Genomic DNA, 6,647 nt, shown 5'->3' with positions numbered 1-6,647 from the left:
GAGAGTATCACAGAGAGGACCAAATACCTTTTACATTACCTGACGGACGTTTTCTCTGATTTCGTTCTGAACTTACTTGAGAACCTGAAATACAAATATGGCGATTTAAAAGCCTTATTTGGAAACCAGGTTTCTCAGGCCTTTGCCAAGGCCATGGGGGTCGAGGAGACCATTCAGGGAGAGTGCACTGAGGTATTTAACATGCTTTTCTTAAAGCATATAATATCTGCAGTCAAGTCTCCTATGAATGGTATGAATGAAGACCCCAAAGTGGTTCTTAGGCGGAGTTTAGGGTTCAGTTCCTTGGTTCAACCTGTGATCAGTATCGTCCAACAACTGATAACAGTGAGAGATCAAATCGAAGAACTGAGGACGTCCTTTGAGAAACAGAGAAAGGACACAATCCGACTTTTTGTTAAGTCGTTGATGTGTCAAGGCATCAAGAAATCCAAAACATCTTGGTGTCTTGAGGACCTGAAAGAGGCACAGGAACGCATTGTTCACAACATCTGTGCTAAAATCGAGGGCCAGCCGATCGTGATCCAGCAGAACTGGCTTCCAGGCCTGACGAAAAAGGTTTTCAAAGACCTAAAGAAGGCCTGGGGCTGTTCTGCTGGATGGACTCTGGCGTTCATGGAGCATGAGATGGTTGACGACACAATCGTGTTGTGTCTTTTAAGTGAACTGGAAAAGCGCCAGAAAAAGACGGGCAGTTTTTTTAAAAGACTTTTTTCCTGGTGCTGCTAAAATCTTCACAAGGTATTTCAATAAATTAGGGCCAATACTGACATACCTCTGTCGATCCTTGCTCCATCCCTGCCAGCATGCCTAGGTGGGCCCCATGTGGGGGAAAGGAGGGCTGATATATGGGTCCATTTGGGTTTGTCCGCAGGTTCCACGATGGCTCCACATGGGTTTGTCCATGTAGGGCCATCATGGAACCCGCGGACAAACCCATATGGGACCCATATATCAGCCCTACTTTCCCCATATGGGTCCCACCTAGGCATGCTGGCTGGGATGAAGCTTCTCTGTGCCTCCATCGGTCCTGGTATTGAGTCGCATCTCCGTGCCTCCGTCGGTCCTGGTATTGAGTCGCCTCTCCGTGCCTCGTCGGTCCTGGTATAGAGTCGCATCTCCGTGCCTCCGTCGGTCCTGGTATGGAGTCGCCTCTCCGTGCCTCCGTCGGTCCTGGTATCGAGTCGCCTCTCCGTGCCTCCGTCGGTCCTGGTGAGTCGCCTCTTCGTCCCTCCGTCGGTCCTGGTATTGAGTCGCCTCTCTGTGCCTCTCTGTGCAATTGATCAAAATCCGGTAAACTCAACGTCAGTTCCACTCGAAAGTGCTAACATAGCTAACATCTTACAATTACTTCTATGCCTGCTTTTTTTCGCCAGCTGACCTTTAAGGCAGTTCGCTAACAGTCATCTTAATTTTTCAGTTAGATCAGTTAAACAAAAGTAATATTACCGTGTCAGACCGACTTTCCAACGTCTCCGGAGGACTGGCGCTTCCACTCGAATATCAACGGCCGTTAACAGCTCCAACCGTTAGTGTCTCCTTCACTCCCAAAGGGAGTAAGTTAACTTTTCTGTTTACTTACAGAAAAGTTAACAGCTTTATTGTAAGCTGCTAACTTCCAGTTTACAGGAAAACAGGCATTTTAGATTACAAAGGCTTCCAATTTTAATTTAAAGCTAAATTATTTGACAATATTTACACTTATGTACAATATTTATAATATTGAGATGTTTTCTCGAAAATGAATTGCAGGTGTTATTTAAAAAAAATAAATTACGTTTTGTCTATAATGTACAATTGCATCTAAAAATTCTCACTGCAATATTCATCATGTATCATTTATTCCAAAACTTCAACAATCTCCCTTTAACCCTTAATTTTAAAATGTTACCCTCTTCAATAAACTTTGGACAAAAAAAGACACAAATGATAAAATGGTGACCCCATCTCATCTGCCACAGTGAGATAATTAACGTTACAACTATGCAGACCAAGTAGTGGCACAAAAAATAACGTTTTTTCCAACCATTGAGTCCCCAGATTCTAGACTATATTGCATTTAAACAAATTTAAAACTTACTGAAGTTGCATTTCATAAGATCTCCATATTTGCCTCCCGCATGTGTTCGCTTATTCCGTGCGGGGGAAAAAAATCCAAACTTGATCCTTCATGGTGGCCACTTGTGCTGACTTGAGGTTGTTCTTTGATGTTTGATTTGATCAACTTTCTTTGCTCAAATATTTTCTAATTAATATATGTAATAATTGTTATTTATTGCAAATATTAAAAAATTGACTGAATAGCAAACAATAACCATGTATTAAAATAATGTAAGAATAGTAGTAATTTAATGAAAAGTGATAATCAATCATTATGTGTTGATTTGCTCCCCCCTCCCAACAAATACCTCTGCATCATTTTAAAAATTATTAAATCTTATCACAATACTAAATTAACAACCACAGTTTAAAAATAAATTAAAAGGAAATGTTAAAAATAAAAATTTATTTTACAGTAGTTGTCATTGATATGAATTACCATCTGAATAGAAGATGAATCTGCCATTCAGATTCATGTTTGTGTACCTGACAAACACAAACTAACACAAATATGTGTTGAAATATTCAAATAAATATTCAACACCTACTGTGTGTCATATTATTATACTCATTTTAACACACAATGTGTAAAATTAACACAAAATATGCTTTTAATTTAATAACATATTTTTTGTGTTCTTTTTTAACACATCTTTTTTTAGAGCGTATTTGTGCCACATCTGGGCCAAATGCCGTAATTATAGAACCGTGGCGACCTTTTCTTTCCTGCCGGTGTTGGGATGAAAAGAAAAAAGACAACGGGCCCGTTAACAGGTCGGGACCACATGCTCACCCACACTTTGCCTAGAGAAGATCATATTTACTCAGGTCGAAAAATAATGGCACAATTTTTTTTCCTTTGCTCGTCCAACAGCCAGCTATCAGTGGCCGTAAGTATCGATGGCTGCTGATGGTTTTCAGGCTGTTGGCTGGCTGTTGAAATTTATTTTTGTTTGTTAAATCACATCCACATTAAAGTTTATTCATGGTGTTTTTCATTCTATTTTTAATGCAAAAATATTGTCAGCAGTCCGACTGGTTTTCTGTCCCACTCAGAAATCTCTTTCCTGCACAGTTAGTGGAACAGTAAATGTAATCTGCACAGCAAATTCAAAACTGTTAAATGTTTTGGTGTTAGTAGACTTTGTGCAAAAGCAGAGTTAATTTTACTCTAATAGAGTCACTTTCTGTTTATGTAAGTCTGGGGTGTATATTATTAGTAGTTAAAATCCAGTGTTAAAACAAAGTGTTTCCGTATCAAATCTAGAGGTGTTAAAATGGAATCAATAACTCTTGACTTCTTAACTCTGAACTCCACCAGCGGCTCTAACACTGAAGGAGTTAATTCACTGCCTCCGCCCCAGAATCACAGATTCCCACCGAAGCGAAGCGACAGAAGCCAAATCGTTTCAGGACTATTTAATCTCCACATGTCTGAGTTATTTACTGCGCTTGGTAAGTCATTTTTTTCTGAGATGGTTTATAACTATTATTTTGAGTTGAGCTCAACCTGTATGACAGACGTCACGTTCTCCACACGGCTCCGTGTTAGCATATTTAGCTTAGCATGCCGAATGTTAGCGGAGTATAAATGTTGGAAAAATATCGAGCCGGTGAAGATTTAATCAAATTATGGGCTAAATTGAACAGTAATAATCTGGAGTATGTTTTTCATTATATTGAACGTTTACATGCATATTGGTCAGATTTATCAACCTTTCTGATCGATTTTTTTCCTTTGAAAAAATGTAAAAGGCTTTTTCACGTTGAGAGCATTATTCCCGCTGTTGTGTCTTCTTATATACGTTTTGCAGCATGTTTTAATCCTTTTATTGCCTTTTTGTATACAACCAGTCTGGTTGCGGATGAATCTCCAGCCTAACCTCCCCCTCCTGATCCCTCCATGGATTCTTCGTAGATTCAAGCTCCAAAAATGATTATGTAAGTGTGAATATCTGTGAAACTCCACATTTCTGTAATGGAGGCTTGTTGGTAGTGTTGTAGTAAAATGTATTCCTTCGCTCCATTCCTTATTGTTCTGTTTTTTGTTTGTTATGATCCAGAGACCGACACTGGCTGTAGTACTCAGAGACTGAAGTCTATCCGATGCAGTAGAGGAGCATGTTGGTGTCTTCGGCCAAACGTCACGAACAGCCCAACAACCTGAAGACAATTTGTTAGTGACTGGACATCTCTCTGGTGGAGTGCAGAGAGGATCTGTCTCTTATCAACAGAAACAGAAACTGGATAAGAGATGATGGATCTGAATATCAGGTTGGTCTGTTATGTACTGTACATATCTGGCAATCTACCTGTTAAAAGAAAATGTGCTCTATCAAATATTACATGAACTGCATGCATTGATACAGGCTTTACTTTCTCCACCTTGTACTTTGAACAATTTCATGCATATTGTATTGAAGAAAAATGTATTAAGCATACTGCATTTTGTATTGCCCAGCTGATATGTTAGACCTTTTAAAAAACAATATGTGAAAGAAAGCGACATGTAAAACATGCACATTATTCCAGGTTGTAATATGTTTTGTAATTATGGTGCACGTTTTGAAATAAATGGATTTGAGAAAATCATTGCCTCTTTATTAAATGTTTATTTTCCAAAGAATTTTTAAAAGTTCAACACAATAAAGTACCTATTTAATATTAATTACAAATAACTCTTAAGAAGTTAAAGAAGTACTCTGTGAGAGTTAATATTAAGATCTAACACTGAATTAGTGTTAGTAAGTGTTAAATGATTAACTCCAGCAGATTTGATATTTGACACTTTATTAGAGTTAAGGTACCAACTCTTCAAAAAGAGTTAAATTAACACTTTCTGGTGTGGACCCATATAGACACTTTAAAAGTGTTGAAATCAAATCTGACAGTGTTAATCTGGGCCTCCTGGATTTGCTGTGTACGTGTCCTTTTGGCTTCAGATTCAAATCATCCAGATAGTGGTGCTGTGCCGTACCTTGATGATACGCTGGAACCATTAGTTTGTCCTGCTACTCTAAACTGGCATTGCTGGTCAACATGAGGATGAAACCAATCACTGACTTAAAGGGCCAGTGTCACATTAAACTGACTTTTAAAAAAATATTTCCATCATGTTAAAATGTTTTTACCTGCAGTGTTGCTTTCATACTTTCATGTTTGAGAAATCCTCTCATTTCCATGACAACCATTCAGCTGTCAAAACACCTAGGTGGATCTAGCCCCACCTTTGAGTCTCAGCTCCTTCAGACTAGCCAGCAGTAATTAGCAAACAGCTGGTGAAACTGCTGAGGTCATTATAGGAGCTACTGCTCAGAGCAACGCTGGTAAAAACATTAAGGGGTTAATAGAGGAGCCATATTGGAATGACTTCCTGGAGGCGGAGCTTCAGAAAAAGCAGGAGCTTCTGAAAGTGACAGAGACCCAATTTCATAATGTTAAAATACAAAGCCAAATCTCTTTAAGACATATTAGATATAAACAGCATTTTTATAAGAGCTGACGGTAACATGGTTACTTGATTGCTATAAAATGGTTCCATGTAGCTGTAAACCACGGCGCTGGCCCTTTAAGGGTTTGCTAACAGCAGGAACGGCTCTGGATGCTCGCTGGTGGAGGAAACTTTCCAGGAAATGTTTGTTAGTTTCTGTCTGCAGCTGTTGAACCTGAAGCAGAATCTGGTTCTGTCCGTCCTCCACCACCTCTGGTTCTCTGCTTCTCCTTCACCTCTCCTCCTCCTCATCCCTCCATCATGTTTTAGCTCTCTGATGGAGGCTGCTGGTGCGTTAATAAGCGCGGCTCCTCTCCCTCCTCCGGTGGGATTAAGCTGAGCTCTAATTCCTTCTCCTCTCCTTCCTGCTTTGAAGTCAACTGCAGGGGAACCAGCAGCTCCTTCCTCTCCAATTTGCTATTTGCATAATCCCACCACTGCAGCGCTACATGCCCATCAGAGTGGAGGATGAGCTAATATACCGGCTAGCGCTGCATATCAGCATTATAATAATCCAGTCTCTTCCTTTATTCTGCCACAGCGACGCCTCGGCCGCTCCGTCTTCCTGCTCCTGCTGTTGGTAATTAGTGGGAGCAGATGAACGGCTGGTGTTGCTGTGAGGTGAACTGAACACTGAAGCGCTTCAACAATCCACAATGATACGAGATGCTTCAGAACCATGAGTCAGCAGAACGCAGGAACCCAGCGGCGCGACCCGGTGGGTCTGGCTGATCTCCAAAGGGAGCAAAGCTATGGGTAACCATGGCAACGACATCCGGTCCGGACCAAACCAGACCTGATTAGGTGTGAATTAACATGTTCAGCATAAACCTGGTGTGAAGCATGGAAGTGGAAGTGTGATGCTGTGGGGAGGAAAATGTAAAAACATGAAAGCAGAAGCGGAGTTGTTTTAAAAATACTGTTCATTTCAAATATGACATAAAAAAAATATACATCCTTTTTTTTTTTTTTTTTTTTTTTTTTCTTTTTTTTTTTTTATTTTTTTTATAAAAAAAAAAACAAATTTCTTCCCCTATAT

The 6,647-nt window shown here is 39.9% G+C and overlaps 1 long non-coding RNA gene across 1 annotated transcript in view; it reads left to right on the top strand.

Annotated features, from left to right (window-relative positions):
- Positions 1 to 3,769: 3,769 nt before the first annotated feature.
- The window catches only part of LOC106959437 (uncharacterized), a 15,366-nt gene continuing 12,488 nt past the window's right edge, over positions 3,770 to 6,647 (top strand). Inside the window, exon 1 of the long non-coding RNA XR_001427348.1 lies at positions 3,770 to 3,780. This is a non-coding gene — a long non-coding RNA (uncharacterized LOC106959437). The remainder of the gene's footprint in view (positions 3,781 to 6,647) is intronic.

The sequence above is a fragment of the Poecilia latipinna genome, unplaced genomic scaffold (genome assembly GCF_001443285.1).
Source record: "Poecilia latipinna isolate Pla-1442-1.1 unplaced genomic scaffold, P_latipinna-1.0 Scaffold1079, whole genome shotgun sequence".
NCBI classification, from domain to species: Eukaryota; Metazoa; Chordata; class Actinopteri; order Cyprinodontiformes; family Poeciliidae; genus Poecilia; species Poecilia latipinna.
Note: the sequence above shows the minus strand (reverse complement) of the source record. Positions and strands in the feature narration are given on the sequence as shown.